The sequence below is a fragment of the Phasianus colchicus genome, chromosome 1 (genome assembly GCF_987193195.1).
Source record: "Phasianus colchicus chromosome 1, bPhaCol1.hap1.1, whole genome shotgun sequence".
NCBI lineage: Eukaryota > Metazoa > Chordata > Aves > Galliformes > Phasianidae > Phasianus > Phasianus colchicus.
In genome coordinates, this window is record NC_143436.1 from 139359559 (window position 1) to 139378157 (window position 18599).

Here is an 18599-nt window from a genome sequence, read left to right on the forward strand (position 1 = left end):
GTTGTAGCCTCCATCGCACGGGGCGATAATTATGACATTCTCAGCGTTTCCCTTTTGTGGGCATTAAGTGCCAGCGCGGAATCCGAGCGGCTCTTTGTTGCGCTCAACTCCACCGGGTCTCCTCCAACCCAAACAGCCTCCCTGCCCCCCTCCCTCAGGCAACGCGCTGGCGGAGACGGGCAGACAATGAACTTGGGGAAAATAATTAAAAAAAATATATTAAAAAAGGAAAAAAGAAAAAGCGGGAGACGCGACACGCGTGGTCGGGTCCATTCCGAGCGCAGAGAGAAAGGCTGTGAGGGGCGGGGGCTCCGGGCAGGTACCGAGGCGGGGCGCTGGGGGGCCGCCCCAGCCCGCTCCAGTGGCCGAGCACCGCGGGGAGGCGGCGGCGAGCGGCAGCCGGGAGAGAGGGCACGGAGAGGCACGGGAGCGACCGGGCGCACCGTACCGCAAAGAAAGACCCGGAGGGAAAGTGGAAGTGCTACTGGAGGAGAGGCGGCTGTGCCTCGACTGCGTTTATTCGAGGTGAGTGCCGGGCTGGGGGGCACAGCCCATGTGAAGGAGGCACGGCTGGGGAGGTGATTCTACGCGAGTGTGGTTGGTGTGTGGATGTTCTTTTTCTTTTTTCTGTTTCTTTTTTTCCCCCTCATTTATTTTTTTTCTCCCCCTCCCCCCCCCCCCCCCCCCTTTTTTTTTTTTTAATCCATTAACGTTTATTTATTTATTCGTATTTATCTTCTGTGCGCGCGTCCCGGCAGCCCGGCGCCAGCCCTGCTCCGGTGCGGGCGGGGGATGAGGGGTGCCGGGCTGAGGGAGCCCTCCCGCACGCGTCGGGGCCGGCGGGCAGCGGGGCGGGGCGGGGATTTCCTCATCGACACCGATTTTTGTCGGTATCGTCAGTCGATTCCATCGCAGCGTTTTGCCTTCCGAAGGGAGTTAAGGGGCGGTGCTGGGTGCCGGGCTGGCTTCCACCAGGTAGGTCCCGTGCCGGGCTGGGGACCCTCGGTTCGGCTGCGGTCACTGGGGGTTGGGGCTGCAGCCCTTGGAGCCCCGTGGTGAAGGTGCTGGGGGTGCTGGCTCTGGGGGGCTGCGTTGGGGGAAAATGGCTGTGTCCTCCTTCCCTTTGGAAGATTCCGTGTTAGAATCATCCGGGAAGAAGAGGAGGAGGATGTGATTTATATGTTTGCGCTGTGAACTTTCTTGCTGTGGGAAACTTTTGACTTCTTGTTCTAAGTGGAAAACCTGTGCTGCCAAGCCCAGTGTCAGCCCCCGCAGAGGGCAGGGATGACTGAGGCCACGGCTCAGGGCTGGATTCTGGGTGGAAGCTCAGGCAGACCTTGGTCCCTGAGACCACGTTCTGGAGCTCTGCGTTCTCCAAGGGTTGTGCTGGCTACACTCATTGTCATCAGTGTTTTAAACCGAAATGGAGCAGGCAGAGCAGATGCAGTAACCTTTTAGGCAGCACTTTACTTTAGGAATGTTTTTTTTGGATGAAAAACCATCACCTTTTGCTGAGTATAGAGTAAGTTCAGACTTCGTTGCCAGTGCCTGAGATGTGGCCCGAGGGGGTGGAAAAATGTGCATATGTGCAGAAGGTTCAGAGTGATGGGACAGGTTCTCTTGGCCGGACTATTGTTGGGAAGCAGCAGGGATGCCATTAACAGCACCAATAAAGGCTGGGATTAGGGTGATTGGTGGAGCAGAGCTCTGAACTGTTAAAGTGATTTTGTGTTACAGTAGCATTCAAGATATCCCAGCTGTAAATCACATTATACAAAGAGAAAGCCAGTCCTTGGCCTGAATGGATGACATAGGTGCAGCAAGCAATTTGTAAGGGGAAGGAACAGAGGGGAAGTGATTTGTCTGGTGTTACACAGGTTAGACCAAAACTGAAAGTTTCCAGGTTGAAACTGGCTTTGTATATTCTGTTATAATGTCTGTTCATTGTGAGCTCAGTCTTTCTTGATTATCGATTAATGCAGCAAGCGTTAGCAATAATGTTTGAAGTACAGTGCACAGAACACGTGTTTAAAGTGGAAAGTGAGAAATGATCAAAATCTTCTAATTGAAAGATCAAAATACTTCCAACTGGGTGTAGCGTACAAATTGATTTCAGTAAATGTGCTTTGGGCATAGTATATTTTTAAATTGTACAGTAGGAATTAAATGGAGCTCGAGTGGTTTGGAATTTGTAATGTTGGTTGAGGCAACTGACCATCATGGAACAGTGGTTTATTGTGCTGCTTTGAAATCACTCTTGCGTTTTATGCTAGCATGATGTTACTTTAAGTAGTACCATTATTTCAAACCAGCATAATGAGATGAAAAGCACTTGGCAAGCACTCCTGTAAAACAACATTTGAGTGCTAAATTCAGATCTTTGCTTGAAAGTATCTATAAAATACCATGCTTAGGGTGTCATACCAAGGAAAATAACCATCTAGGTTAAAGCCGTCTGAAACCATTTTTGACTGAATGACAGCTTCAACCACATTTTAACTTTTTTTGAGGGGAATGATTTCTGAGCTTTGACATGGAAACTGACAAAATGATCGTGAAATGAACGCCTGTGGTAAGTGGGACACTAAGGAGATGGATTACAGATCTGATCGTGAGCCTCTTCCATCTCACCTGGTTATCCAGTCAACAGGTTATTTCAGAGTATGATTTGATTGGTTGTTTTGTAGAAAAATATGCTTAAAAACCCAGTTTAAGCAGATGTGCACCACAGGTTTTTGTTTCGTTTTGTTTAATTGCAAGATATAGCAGAAAATGTTCTTCAAATGTGAATGATTGTTTCATCCAGGTGTTCATGAGTGTTTTTTCTTTGTCATTTTTTGTAGAATTGTACAAAGTAGAAAATATTTTGTTTGCCTTAAAATGAGTGAAGAGGTCAGTACAGCCCAAAAGCACTTGGTCTGTATCTCAGGTTAAACTGCATTTTGACTCGGTCCTGTCTTCCAGATTGTAGCCTAGCAAACCAACCTCACTTGCACATTCTGTGTTTTTTCAGCTTCATCTTCTTTCTACTACTAACTGTTACCAAGATAATTGTAGCTAATGAACAGAGGACAATGTTGTAATCCTGCATGAAATTAGCAATAACTGGGGATGCTGTTGATGGTATCTGGAAATACCATGTTGTCACATGTTGTCAACAATAACAGCTGCTGGAGACACTTGCCATTTTGTGGGCCAGGCCTGCTGGTTTAAGACCCTGCCAGTTTCAGATGAACCACGGTTTGTTGCATCTTCCTGAAGGGGGAGGGGAAGACATAAAATTATCAATACAGTGCAAAAACATTCCTGGCAAGCAGTTAGCTCTAGCCCTTGCACTTAGATCTCTTAATTTTCCCTAAAGTGTGTGTGTTTCATGTGCTGCCAAGTCTAGCTATTAATTCATTTAGCTCCTTAGAGACATGCCACAGCAATAAAAAGAAAAAAAAAAAAAAAGAAAAAAAACAGAAACATCCCCAGCAATGTATTTATTGCTATTGACACAGTAATTTGTAATATATTGTGTTCTTATTCGTGGTCACTCTTATTGTATGTACAGAAGAGGAGGGTTTGGTTACACATTTTGATTTTTGCTCCTTCTCCCTAAATGTTTCACTGTAAAATACTGCTACCTCTACTCCCTGGAACTGTTAATGTAAACGTGACCTTTGGGTCTTTGGGTATGGTATTCTCTTCCCTGGAATATTTGAGACCTTGAAAAGATCTGTGGTGCACCTTTAGAAGCTGTAGTTCCTCTATGTGGGGCTGGAAAACAGCCTTAGGAAGCTGTGCAGGACCAGGATTCAGATTTTGCTTGTGGCGAACCTTTGTCTCAGCTACCATGTGATTTAGCTCAGACGTGGCCATTGTGTTACTGCGCTTTGTTTTTTTTTTTTTTCCCCCCCAAAATGATTTGCAGTACCATTCTGAGAAAGGTTTTTGTGTCAGCAGAACTTGCACTTTCTGAGGAAGCGCCCTGCTTCAGGCAGAATATCTCTGGTCATCTCCAGTGTTAATGAATATTTGAGTAGAGGGGGCTGAGTGGAAAATAATTGAGGTTGCTGGAAGTTGCAGAGGGAGAAGAGTAATGTTTAAAACAATCAGCAGTCTTTTGTGCTGTATGAATTCTTAGGAAGGGTATGATCGTGGTTTATTTCTAGCAGATGTAGCAGATGCTCAGTTTTTGCTGGGTTAACTGCTGTAGCGTTAAACAAAAAGAGATGTTAAATTGTAAACTTAAAAAAGAGATCCCAACCACGTGGCCTCACAGGTAAATATCTTCAGGGTGGTTTAGAATAACTGGGAGATTTGGGTTGTATGGGGGGAAGTAGCTGCTAGTTTCCAGCTAGGCTGACTCTGGCTTGTCCCTTTCTGGAATCGCATACGTGCAGTGGTGATATCAAACAGAGCTTCGGTGGCCTCAGAAAGAAGGAAGAGCAGCATGGGGCTGATTTTCATATAGGCAATCTGGTAACCAAGCTGATTTTTCTGGTGGTTTTGAGCTGCTCTCATTGGAGCTGGTGGGAGAAAGAGGAAATACAAATCTTTCCAAAAAACCAGCTTGATTTTGAGCAGCTGACAGGTGTCTAGTTTTGAAGTTTTCTTTTTCTTCCTGATGTCTTAAAAAAAAAACTAAAATGTCTGTGCATCTATTTTTTTTGTGATCGCAGATGATTTCATTTGAGACTAGAAAAAGATGCAGAATGTTTGGGAAGGCTGTCTTCAGGATGTGTGGAATGTCAATATAAGTGGTTTTTTTTGGAAGCAGTTAAATATGTCTCAGCTAAATAGACTGTAAAGAAGTTACAACTGTTGCTGTTTGTATTGTGGTAGTTAACTGTGGATCAATTCTCAAGTGAGATGCCTTTGTATCAAGTGCTGCTTTATTAGATGTAATAAAAAAAACCCATCTATTGTGCTAGATTTATCTCAGTCTGAGAAATACCATGGAAGAGGAGGGAGGACAAAGTAGTGGCGATTGTTCGATGTTTTTATGGTATCAGCAACTAAATACCACCATGGAAACTCAATAAGAGCAAGAGCCCAGGCTGCCTAGGTAATTGAAAGAGATGAATTATCCTCTGGTATGTGAGTGTACGGCCATGATGCTGTCTGCCATGTCTGCCTGTTTTGGAGCCAAAGTGGGTGTGCAAAGGAGTCCTTGCCTGTACCTGCAGGAGTCAGATGAATAGGGTGCTGTGGGTGCCTTTCCTTTCCCTCATGATGTCCTACATGTTAGCAAAAAAGGACAGTTTGGGCAGTTTGTCAGATCTAGCTTGTAGATACGTGTGTGCTGTGTCCTAATTAGGAGTTTTATTTAAGGAACATTAGTGATTTAACACCCCAATCTAATTACTCGTAAGCTTCTTGCTAATTTTGTAATTAGCACCAGAGCAAGACATTTTATGGAAAATATACCCTTAAGGAAACCAGAACCACTAATTTCCAATGTTTATAGAGAGCTTTATTTCTATGACAATGTTCTGTATGTAATGTCTAAAAGGAAATAGTAATATTTGTTCTATTTTTACATAATGGTAAAGACGTGAGCCAAAGGTTTACAGAAACTTAATACAGTCAGTCACCACAACCCAAATGACTGGCTTTTGAACTCTCACTTGTAGGATCAGATTCTACTCAGCTGTAACTAGTGGAGGAGACGTTCTTGAATTGCTTTCTACCACAGTTATCTTTGGCCTTCAAAGCGTGAGAAGAACTCAGGGTGTAATCAGGATGATACTGGCCATCCTGGGCTTTCATAGTTTACAGCAGCTTTTTTATATATAGATAGAAAGGTGCAACTTGGAGCAGCTGTAAGCCTGCTATAAAATGTACTGTGGCCTTAGAAGGATAAAGCTGTCCTTGTAGCTTGCTACCAGTCAGTCTGTGATGTATGGTTCAGATGGACAGAGAACCTGGCAAAAGATATCCTGGCCATCAAGTAGGTGTTCATAGAAGTTTGCTTCCATAGAAGGTCTCTCAGGTGTTCTCTTGCTTTTGGTAAGCTGGCTTGCTCTTGTCAGAAATTCATAAATGTGACAAATTCTTAGGTCTGGAAGGCAATGCATGCTTTGCTGAGCTAAAACCTAATAATTTGGTTATAAGTATGCTAGGTATTAGTGTGTTTAGAGACGGGGAGCTTTGTATCCAGTCTGGAGTAATGTACTATCAGTAAGGTCTTTAGGAGAGATCTGTTTATTAATTTAATTGGTGTAGCTGAAAAAGAAACAAACAAGCTCTTAGGCTCAGAATACCTTATTCCCTTACTGGACTGATGAAGCAATTAAGCGTAAAAGCGTGTCACTTGTCTTTAATGTTGTAGCAAGCTTTTAAACTAATCTTTTGCTTGTTTGTCTTTCTACAACAAAAGGGTTCACTTTCCTGCAGACCTGCTTTGTGCTTGGGGAACCCTTGAGAGTGGATGTGCACTTAACAAAAAAAGCAGTAGGAGTCACTTCAGAGTGCAAGATCCTGCCCTGCACTGGTGATTCCTCAGTCCTGTCACATCTCTTCCTTTCCCAGCAGGACATGCTAGTCTACATCCCTGTGTGCCAACACAACTGCAGAAAGGAAGGGATACAAAAAAACACTGCAGGCTACTCTTCTCTGCTCCCACTTCCTACCACCAACACCGCTTTTGGATGTCAAGTAGCCCAGTACTTTCTTGACCCCTTTCACTCTTTCACACTGAATGTTTTAGTGTCAAATACTTCGGTTTTCGTTTAGCACTGGGTTCAAGTTTTCTGATTGTTTGCAGTGCACATATGCTAATTAATTCAGTATCCCTACTAGAGATAGTGAAGTAGTTCCTTCTGAAGAGGGACAGGGGGAGAAAAAGGCATTGTTGGCTGCCTAATTTGCTGCAAGGCCTGCTCTGGCCAAACAGTATGGATACAAACTCTGCCAAGTCTCCAGCTTCCTCTGCTTGCGACATTTCTCTAGTGCTCTCCTGGGAGGTCTTCTGCCCTTAACTGCCCCCTCATGCCTGCAATAGAGAGAACTTGGAAGTGCTCCCAAGTGTCAAACCTAGCTGTATTTTGGTGCAAGCACTTCTAGTGAAGAGCCCAGTGGTGGCTGTAGCTTACTGCTCAAAGAGATCAGGGGATCAGTGATTCCAATTCTGTATCAAATGAGACTTTGGTGTTTAATGGTCTTTTTTACAATTACAGACTTAATCTTTGGCCTCCCGTTAATGGAAATATTGGCAGAAACAGCACACAGGAGTTGTAGAGTGCTCTAGCGTACAGTAGGCTGTTCATCCCAGTGAATAAAAGCTGAGGAAGCAAAGCTGTTTTGTGGCAACTTTCATCCCCAGAGACTTAGTTCTTATAGGCTGATAGGTTGAATGGTTTTTATTTGTGTGCTTGTTTGTTAGTGTAACTCCTATCTAGGCTTTCTATTTCTGTTCTTTCTGCTATTTTTTTTTACACAGTTTCCCAAGAATGGAGAATACTACTTCAAACTTTCTCCTTATTAGTTTAGAATACAGCTACTGCAAGTTTTATCCACTAGAAAGAGCAGTAAAACGTCCTCATTATAGTAACATTTCAAAGCCTTCAGGCTTCTGTGGCATAGGTCCCATTTAGTCATCTAATAAATGACAGTCCTTGCCCCACAAAAGCTTTATGTCTATCAAATGTGAGAAGAACAGGGGAAAATTAGGCCATGTCCACAGGGACAAATGAGATAGCAAATATAATTTAAGTCAGAGGAGTTTCATTAGCTAAGAATAATTCACTTTCTGAATTTCTGCTGTATATAGTAAGCGGTCATTACACTAATCTTAATATTTTAAAAACCGTGATTTAAATAAAATATGTAGGATTTTAGATAAGTCAGTTCAGTGCCAATGAGTGGGAAGGAATTTACTCATCCAAGACAAGCTGGGAGCAGAGGAAGGGAATGATAAAGCTGGTCTGCAGGATAAAGCCACTTACTCCTTTGAGATTGTGTGTGGATATGTCAAGTCATGCATGGGCACAGCCACAGCCCTTCATGAAACAATGACCTGGCATGGAAGCCAGATGTGATCTTCCTGTTTTGTGAGGATGGTGTGCTGTGGCAGTATGTTGGAACTGTTTGCACTGCTTTGTCTGCTCTGGAGATCAAAGAAATGTATACTCAGTAGAAAACTGCAGGCCGTTCATCTTCATGGTAAATGTTCCTTGGCTCACGATTTAATGCTCTGTCCTCTCCTGCGTTGGGGCCAGGGACATCTTGTGTGAGGTGGAAGGGCCCTGTGGCATTGGTAGGCTGGCTTTGTGTATTCTGAAAGGTTATTTGTATTCTTAAATAGAGTGGCATTTGGGAGTGGCTAAGGGTTGGGCCCAAGTGTCTTTCTATGTCTGTGTTTAAATATTAGCAGATCATCTTCCAAAGGAAGGGCAGCAATGTTGTGGCTGCTGTTGCAGTATATTTGCTGAGCTTGCAGCTGTGGAGGGAGCCGTTTCCTTTTTTCATCTCGTTGATAGGCTGGGATCATGTCTGTGAATTCCAGCTGGGTTTAGACATGGGTGGAGCTTGCTGCTAGGGAAAGGCAGGTCTCGGTCACCAAAAATGCAGTTATGAACTAAAAGTGTGGGGTTGGATCAAAGACACTGTGTGGATGGGGCTGAAAAGCACTAGTGTAGTTGTGTTGTGTTGCTTTCCACATCTTCATTGTATTGTTTCAGCTTGCTTGGCTTAATTGTTGTTAGGGGATATGAGTAAATCATGTTACCACTCGTAAGAGTAAATTAAAATGACCAATACTGTTTGGTCTCATTTTATTTATGATGCACGCTCACAAAAAAAAAACAAAAACAAAAACAAAAAAAAACACAGAGGGAAAAGAGATCAGGCAATTTTAATGGGGAGCAGATCAGATATAACACAATGCACTTCTGCTTTGGTATTTAACCATGGGATGTAGGTGGGAGTTGTGCTAACCTGGAAACCCCTGGAGCTGAATAAATTGAAATACTTTGTGTATAAGTGTAATAATAGCCTTCAAATTGCTCTCAAAACCCTTCATTTATCCTTGCTAGCTTAAAAAAAAGCTACAGATTTGCTTGCAGATCATTTCTTATTGGCACTTGTTAAATTTCAGGCTGCATCTGACAGCTGAAAACTGCAAGTGCCATTTCGAGCTCCCAGCTGGTGCTGCCACTGGCTACTGATGACCTTTCCTCTTCCCTTCCACAGGCATAATGGTTCAGAAGTGAGATAATAAGATAAGATGCATTAAAGGAAAAGAGAAAGAAAACCAATCTCAGCCTGCACCACCCATCCTTCATTTTGTGACTCTCCTGTCTGGTTTTTTGAAAATGCAGGCAGTGACTGATTGTGGCTCTTCTGCCTCAAACAGCATTAAATTCCTTTTTGAAATGATTCTTTCAGAGTATTAGAATGACCGTAGGAAATTAGGGCATGAATGAAGGTTAAAGTGCACATATATATATATATATATATATATAAAATATACACTATATATATACTATATATATATATATATATAATATACACTATTTTTTAATATATATATATACACTATATATAATGCATATTTTGGACATCAGGGGGAAATTCTTTACAGAGAGAGTGGTGAGGTGCTGGAACAGGCTGCCCAGAGAGGTTGTGGATGCCCCGTCCCTGGAGGTGTTCAAGGCCAGGTTGGATGGGGCCCTGGGCAGCCTGGTCAAGCATTAGGAGGGAAGGTTGGTGGCCCTGCATGTGGTGGAGAGGGTTGGAGATTCATGATTCTTGAGGTCCCTTCCAACCCTGGCAATTCTGTGATTTTATGATATACAATAGTAACTGATATAAGTGCTTAGTCTTGTCCCATGTTAAATATTTTTTTCACGTATTGTTTATTGCTATTATCTCAGTAATTAGACTGGGATCAAGGATTTTTTTTTTCTTCCTCCACCTCCCCATAGAGCCCTTAAGCAATGTGACTTCTTCCTGCTGTAACTTTACAAACCACCTAGGGACAATTTGTTAACAGTGTCCTAAACAGTGTTGAGCAGAGTAAAGCTATTCTCATTAGCTGTCTTCATAGCAAGGTCTCAGCACGGGACACCAGTATGTCTTCATTTGTTTAATAGATGTTTTGATCCAGTCATAGAGATGGCGTTTAACTGTGTTGTGGCTTTCAAATCCTGTGTGAGTTAGTCTTAAGTGACCGAAATCAATTGAAGATGTCTAAAGACTGTGTGATTGATGGATGTGATTATGTTTACAGAATAGTTAGGTTTTAAAAGAATTCAAGGTTTGATGAAACAATAGCCATGGGGTTATTTATCTGAAAGAAAGAATTGCTGGTAGCTGTTCTCCATCAGCATGTGCCTTCTTGTGTACTTATAAACATTTTTTTCATTGGTGGAGTTAATGCTTCTGTAGTAGCAATGCAGACCAACTTAGGTGATGCAAAATTAATACAATAGCATTCCTCGATGCTTAACTGATCTTGTCTGAATTTTATTTAAGAAGAGTTCTCATGCTGTTAGCTCATATGGAGATCTTACTGGTCATGCTAGAGGATGCTGGAAACTACTTCATTTTCTTTTTTTTTTAATATGTTCCTGCCAAGGAAAGTTAGATTTTGTTGGTATAAGTCAGTTTCAAGGAGTTAACAAAGTCAGTTTAAGGGGTGTGGAAATTTGGATTAACATCCTGAGCTTTTCTAAAGAATTGTTTAAGCATGTAATAGTTGAAGATTGCTTTAAATATTTTATTCAAGGCTATGCTGGTAGTTTCACTGCAAATTGTATGTGTCCTGGGAAGGTGAGAGAACTGCATATTGATGCATTCACTGAACCGTGCTTAGTTAATGTGCTGATGTGGCTGATATTTAAGATGTGTTTGGGTTATATTTTACTTTAGAGTAAAGGTATTTCTAATATTGATATGACTAATGTACTGTGGGATGCAGTGTGCCCTCCTCTCACGTGTACATTATGGCATGGAAAGAGAGAAAGTGGAAAACATATTTATGTGGGTTCTGTGTGTAAATAGTAACATAGACCAACACCTCTTTCAGCCTTTGTGCTCTGCAAGATAAAAGCATAAGCAGCCTATACCTGTGACATGACAAACAGGGCCACCATTTTAGTCTCACATAGCATGCCAATGATAGAGCTCAGTCAATTCTGGGATGCTTGTACTCCATCACAAAAATTAAAGTATTTATCGGTGCTGGGTGCGCCTTCTCCCAGTGCTGCTTAGACTCTGGGATGTAATTTCCCAGTTCCTAACTCTGCCAAGTGTGTTTGTCATCCTCAGACATTAAAAGCCATGAAAGCTTGTTTGTAACTATCAAGCACTACTATATATATTTTTTGTGTGTCTATCTATGCAGATCTACAACGGCTGCTGTGAAAGTAATGCCTCCCATGTTATGATGTTGGCTCACAATGTCAGAGGTGGATGTTGGTGGTATGGCAGTAGAGACTGAACCTCCATGCCACGATTCTGTTATATTTTGTCATTGTGTGACAGATGGCAGCAGAGGGGCAGCCTGACAGAATGGTGTCTGACATAGAAGTGAGTATGAAGCAAAGGTGTGACATTGAATTCCTCTGTGCAGAAAAAAAAAGGCACCCACTGACATGCGTTGACTCTTGCTGAGCATTTATGGAGACCCAACAGTGGATGTGAGCACAGTGAGGTGGTGGGTGGTGCATTTCAGCATTGGTGACAGCAACAGTGGATCACCTCCACTGGTGCAGATTTGTATTTCAGGGGACTGGAGCACCTCCCCTATGAGGACAGGCTGAAAGAGCTGGGCTTGTTCAGCCTGGAGAAAAGAAGGCTGCAGGGTGACCTCATTGCAGCCTTTCAGTACCTAAAGGGAGCCTACAAACAGGAGGGGAATCAACTCTTTGAAAGGGTGAGTGACAGCAGGACAAGGGGAAATGGTTTTAAGCTGAGGGAAGGGAGATTTAGGTTGGACATCAGGAGGAAATTCTTTATGGAGAGAGTGGTGAGGTGCTGGAACAGGCTGCCCAGGGAGGTTGTGGATGCCCCGTCCCTGGAGGTGTTCAAAGCCAGATTGGATGGGGCCCTGGGCCGTCTGGTCTAGCATTAGGTGGAATGGTTGGTGGCCCTGCGTGTGGCAGGGGGGTTGGAGATTCATGATCCTTGAGGTCCCTTCCAACCCTGGCCATTCTGTGATTCTGTGATGAGTGCGGCATGCAGGCTCTTGTTCACTGCAGGTGAAAATGCAGAGCTAATGGTAGAAACTGTTCAAAAATTGTGTTTTATAGCTGAGAATGTGCCCTATCAGATAGTGGTACTGTGTTCTTTGTAGCGATTGTGGTTTCCATGGAAACAGATAGAAAGCATTACTTTCAGAGTGACCTGTGTGTGTGTGTGTACGTATTGTTTTGATTTAGCAGAGCCTAACATGGAGGTCATCCTGTGATACAAATAAGTTTTTCTAGTAGGTGGTTCTTAAACTTCAGCTAGAATCTCTTCTGCAGCTGAAAGTGCAGAGTTTACAAAGTTCAGATTCCGTATGGGAATGCACTTGTTGGTGATTTTATAAGATAAAATGACTAGCTGTCACAAATGTTATTAGTTTGTATCCAGAGCTGCAGCTTTCTGTTAATGTGATGCTTTTTTAAAAAAAGTCCTGTACATGTACTTTAGCAATTTGTCATTGCTTTTCAAGCTTATTAACTCATTAAGTAGCATTTAATGAGGATAACCACAAAGTAATTAATTTATACAGCACATTTATTACTTCCCTAATGAATTTATGTATCAAATTTAGAGCTCCACAATGAATATGTTAATCTATTTTTATATTTCATATGCATTTTGTTTACTGTGTAAATAAAAATGCTTCTTCAAGGTCTTGATTCTGATCTATGTACTGAGTATAGGCATAAAAGGGCTGGGAGGCATGGCCTGTGAGGAGAGGCTGAGGACACTGAGCTGTACAGTCTGAGGAAGAGGAGGCCAAGACATGATCTCATTGCTCCCTGAGGAGGGGAAGCAGAGAAAGTGCTGGGCTCTGCTTTGCTTCTGGGAACTGATGGCAGGACACATGGAAATGCCACAAAGCTGCACCAGGGCAGGGTCAGACTGGGCACTGAGAAACATTTCTTTGCCAGAAGGGTGGTCAATCAATGGATCAGGCTTCCTGAAGATGTAGCTGATGCCCCGTGCTTGTTGTTATTCAAGAGACATTTGGACAAAACCTTCAATAATATGCTGGAACTTCTGGTTTCCCATGAAGTGGTCAGACACTTGGACTCAGTGATCTTTGAAAGTCCCTTCCAGCTGAACTATTCAATTCTGTACTGTGTTCAAGCATGGTGCAGAGCTAGGTTGCCTTAGAATGCACTCTACTAACATCAAAGCTTGTGCAAGTCTTTGTGATTTTTAAATTTTTGGGAATTTTCTTGCACCTGGAAAACCTGTCCACAGTCACACTGGGAATTTCCTTGGAGGTTCTCCATGGAAGAACTTTATCTTTTTTCTTAGAGCCAAGCAGCTACAGTTTACTCTTACTGTGGGAGACTGTGGAATTGAATACTCTGGTATGTTATATTGAAACAACCTATATGTCAGCTAATAATTACATGGGATGTAGGTGGCAAGGTTTGGTAGCAGAGGGGCTGTGTGGGTGCCATCTGTGAGATGAGGCTGGGGTCTGCCCTGTGTTGGACATAGTGAGTTTCAATCAGCTTTGGTAGCCCCAGTGCAGGACATAGTGTGAGCAGAAAGGAGCAGCAGAGGGGAGCTGTTAAGCCAGTTCCCCATCCCCCTGCTCTGCTCGAAGGGCAGCAGGGAAATAGAAGAGATGTGACTGAAGGGGCATGATGCTGGGCCTAGGGAGAATGGAGAGATGAGAGGGAGGTGTTTCAGATTTGTCTTTGTTTCTCACTATCCTGCTGCATCTAAATTGGCTGTGAATTAAGTTACATTTCCCTAAGTCAAGTCTGGTTTTGACAGTGATGGTAACAGATTTTTTTTTGTATCTGGACTCGTGACTTTTTCCACCTTATTCTCTCTCACTGCTCTGTTGAGTGGGAGTGATGGAGCAACTGGGTGGGCATCTGCCAGCTACACAAAGTCAACCTACCACTATAATCTACACAATAACATATGGACTACCAAGACACAAATATAAAATCCCGCAGTCTACAAATGAACTTTCAGATTAAGAATGTCTATTACATGTTAAAGTTCATGGTCTGTGGTATTTAAGAAAATACTGAACTGAAATGAGTACAGATTTTTCCTTTTACTCTTTTTGAGACAGTTTTAGAAGCACTGAGCCCATGCTAATATGCAATCATTAAACTCTTGGTCTTTCATTTTGAAGTCTTAATTCTATCAGTTTGTGATCATGCTTAATTCAAAAAGGAATAAAATTATTTTAAATACTTGGAGAACAGCAAGACTAAATATATTTAAAAACATGATTTTGTGATTAAAAATTTTATTTCTTGAGGAGAAAAATACACTGATTGGTAACATAAGTTGCAATGGAGATCCTGAATCTTTCTTCTCAATTGCACCCTATATAGGTGAAGTAGCATCTGTCTTCTGTGGCATCACAGGTAGTCAAACTGCAGTACTCTTGCATTAAACATATCTGTGGAGATGCACCTTTATCCTTTTGATGTATTACGTACGTATCAATTTTGTGTGACATTACTGTACAGCATTAAAACATTATTTTGAAAAACAAGATGCATTTTGCTTGATGCAGTCATAGAGTCATAGAACGGCTTGGGTTGGAAGGGACCTCAAGGATCATGAATCTCCAACCCCCTCCACAGTCAGGGCCACCAACCTCCCCATTTAATACTAAACCAGGCTGCCCAGGGCCCCATCCAATCTGGCCTTGAACACCTCCAGGGACGGGGCATCCACAACCTCTCTGGGCAGCCTGTTCCAGCACCTCACCACTCTCTCTGTAAAGAATTTCCCCCTGACATCCAACCTAAAACTGTCCTCCCTCAACTTAAAACCATTTCCCCTTGTCCTGCCATTATCTACTCTTTCAAAAGAGTTGACTCCCCTCCTGTTTGTAGGCTCCCTTTAGGTACTGAAAGGGTGAATGAGGTCACCCTGCAGCCTTCTTTTCTCCAGACTGAACAAGCCCAGCTCCCTCAGCCTGTCTTCATAGGGGAGGTGCTCCAGTCCCCTGATCATCTTTGTGGCTCTCCTCTGGACCCTCTCCAACAGCTCCTAGACTGCAGTCTGCCTTTTGAGGCATTTTCTTTAATGGTTTCAAAGCAAATGGGAACAGCAGCTATGCAGTCAGAATTTTTTCTGCAATCTGCTATTTTTGTGCATATTGCAGCTAAGACTTAATTATTAATCCTTTGAGGGACATTGTGTTGATCTTGATTTACTCTATTATGTTGTCTGTGAATATCTAATATTGAATCCTTCTAAAAAACACATTAACTGGCATAATTTATTCAGAATCTCCTTAACAAAGAAAATTGTATATTTAAAGTAATTCAAAAGAAGCAAAGACTTTTCCGTGTTAAATAAGGTGTCTTCAGTATCCTTGTTATTCTCCTTTCTCAGCACAAAGAAGACTTTAGTATATCATTTAATAGCATATACTGTAGTGGTGTGGAAGTATTCCCTGTTTAATTGCTATCACTGAGACATAGTAAATGCTGTTAATTTTTGCAGATCGACCATGTGAACTGTTTTATAACCTACTATGCGATAGAAAATAGCAAGCAAAATCCATTAAAAATAGAATGAACTGCGGAATTAAATTCTGTAGCAATACCTTTGCAACTGAGGTAAAGTTTATTCCTTTTCAGGCAGGTATTAGTATTCCAGAATGCAAACATTAATGTCCTAATAGCCAAATCTCTCCTCTCCCTGCTCCAGTATTTCCCCAATAGTGTACACACAACTCACCCTGCATTATCTCTTATCTCTACTCAGACTACTGCTCTACTGAGACCTTGTGCTGCCAAAGCTGGAAGAATCGACAAAATTCATGTGAGCAATTACAAACAGAACAGATACAACTCTCTTTCAAATCTATTTGGCTTTGGCTCCTAGTGACAGCTCTCTCCATTTCTTCCAGGCCTTCTGGCCAGCACTTAAAACTGGACAGGATTCCCTTCGTGATGGGATTAAGCCATTCATTCTCACATTGGATGCAAGATAAATACTGTTACTGTCAGCAAAATTACAGTGAAGTACACTGTTCCTGCTGTAATTTGATTTAGCTCCAGTGTAAATGACATTGTACCAGTTTCTAGAAGCAAAGGCATGATCTCAAAAGTCTGTTTACTGTAGTACTGTTTCTGTAGACTTTCATTTTTTTCTCTAATACGTATAATTGAAAGCTCTGTAGAAGTACACTAAATTTGTGTATTTTCTTGTCTGTAGACTCCAGAGCTTATGTTTAGTTTAAAAGTGGATTCAATAAAGATTGTTTTACTGTCAGAAAGAGCTGCATTGTATGCATGTAGCATAAAACAGAAGTTCTTAAAGACAGGACTTTGGTCGTATGTTTTTGGGGAATGAGAAGTACTCAGAAATGGAGGCAAAGATTAAAATAGCAAGGGCTTTCTGTAAAATTACTCACTTGTTTGTGTGGAGAACACATCAGACATACTCCACTGAAAGGAGATCACTTGCATCTCCTTAAAAACAGGGTGTAGGGAAGAAAAATCTTGTCTATTTTTCAGTTGGTTCTCCTTTCTAAGCCACTACTTCCTAAATCTTCCTTTTCTGTATACTTAAAATAGGAAATAGTGAAGTTTTCTTTAAGGATTTGCAATAGTGGATTTAAAAAATATTTCAGAGACAGGAAATAAACAGGCCTTTTAGGAACCATCCATCAGTCTTCAATATGTTTGTATAGTTTGTATACTCCAGTCTTGGAATTCATTTACTATTCACAGTTCTTAGCAATTCTTAGTTGGAGGCTGATTAAAATGGTCTTTTTGGCTAATATTTACACTTCCACTGCTGAATCTGTCTAGTGAAGGTAGGATTGAATCTCAGCCTATATGCAGTTTGTACTGAAAGTAATGCCTCCTATTTATTTTCATGGAAACAACAACGCATGCAAAGGGCATAACAACATTATTTGATAGTGTTTTGTAGCTGAGAATGTGCTCTATTTTCCAGTGTAGCCACCACCATTAGCTATGTGTTTTCACTAACAGTGAACAAGAGTCGTGCTTATAGAAGTCCACACCAGTGGAGGTGACCCTGCTGTTGCCACTGCTGAAAGGCATTGCCCACCACCTCACTGTGCTCACATCCACTGTTTGGTCTTCATAAACACTCAGCAAGTACCCATGAATGTCAGAGGGTGCCATTTTTTCTGCATGAAGGAATTCAGTGACATACCTCTGTTTCACCTGTGCTTCTGTATCAAGAACCACTGTGTCAGACTGTCCCTCTGCTACCATCTGTAATGGGATATTGGCATGGAAGTTCAGCCTCTACTACTGTACCACCACCAACTGCCTCTGACATCGTGGGCTAACATAATAAAATGGTAGGCATTGCTTTTGGAGCAGCCCTCATGTTTTAGCAGTATTGCTACCTCAGCATTTTGATGTACTGTTGGTTCATTCATCATATGCTTGTGGCTTCTGTTCCTGAGTTAATATATTTTTTTAAATTTTGAATGATGGTGTGTGTGTATGTATATTTGTGTGTACACATGTATGTATGCATGTGTATATAGTATATGAGTGCTGGTCAAATTGTTTACTAGATACAGAAACTTTCAAAAGGAATCTCCTCTTGACTATCAGTTTTCTGGGGCTTCTCTGAGGGGACTGTTCTTCCCAGTAGCACTTGCTGTCTGTGTTCTGAAAGAGAAAGTGTTTGCTTTGGATACCATAATTGAGAGAAGAAAGGGTTAGATCAGGCCGATGTTACTAATGCATTGCAAATCAGATGGTAAAACAGCTATTGCACTGTGTTGTACATGGTTATGTTCATATCATAATACAGGCTATAGGAGGATTGAGGACACAACTGCACTGGGCCCTGATTTGTTTTCTGGTTGAATGTTTGTGGAAGAGTTTTTTTTTCACTTTATACGCACCGTAATTTGACTGAAAAAAAAAAAAAAAAAAAGGAAAATAGTAAGATGAGAATTCTTCAGCCAAATCATTTTGTTTGAAATCAGAAAACCTATTGCAGGTGTGCTGTTTGTGAGCTTGTTGTTGTGCCCATTGGCTTACAAAAATGGTGTTGTAAGATTTAAAGCAGGCATTGTGCATGTGAGGTTTCTGTATGGAATCACAGATAACATTTGTAAGCTGCTGAAATCTTCCTGTGGATGGCGGGATGGTGATGCAACCTGTCAAGGTAATGAATGAAGTACTGTAGGAATATTACAATGCCTACTGTATGCAGAGATGATGTTTCCTAAATTGAAAAACAGGTTTATTAATGATGTTCTTATAAAGATGGGACTGATCTGGGATTCTGCTACCGTTTTTAATTAACAACTCAACTATTAATGATCATGTGGCTCAGCTTGTAAAATGAGTGATGAGCAGTTTCTTTTTTTGCTGCGCTGTGTTCGCAGATATGAAAAGGTGATTGCGAAGCTCAGACAGCTAATTCAGAAACATAGATCAATATTTCATTCTGTCCTT

The 18599-nt window shown here is 41.8% G+C and overlaps 1 protein-coding gene across 2 annotated transcripts in view; it reads left to right on the forward strand.

Moving 5' to 3' along the window:
* Positions 1 to 243: 243 nt before the first annotated feature.
* The window catches only part of MYO16 (myosin XVI), a 355874-nt gene continuing 337518 nt past the window's right edge, over positions 244 to 18599 (forward strand). Inside the window, exon 1 of one of the 2 annotated variants that reach the window (XM_031613784.2) lies at positions 244 to 525. The gene's annotated coding sequence lies outside the window, so the exon portion shown is untranslated. Of the gene's footprint in view, positions 526 to 831; positions 976 to 18599 lie in introns of those variants that run through there. The other variant, XM_090128652.1, reaches the window with a different exon arrangement.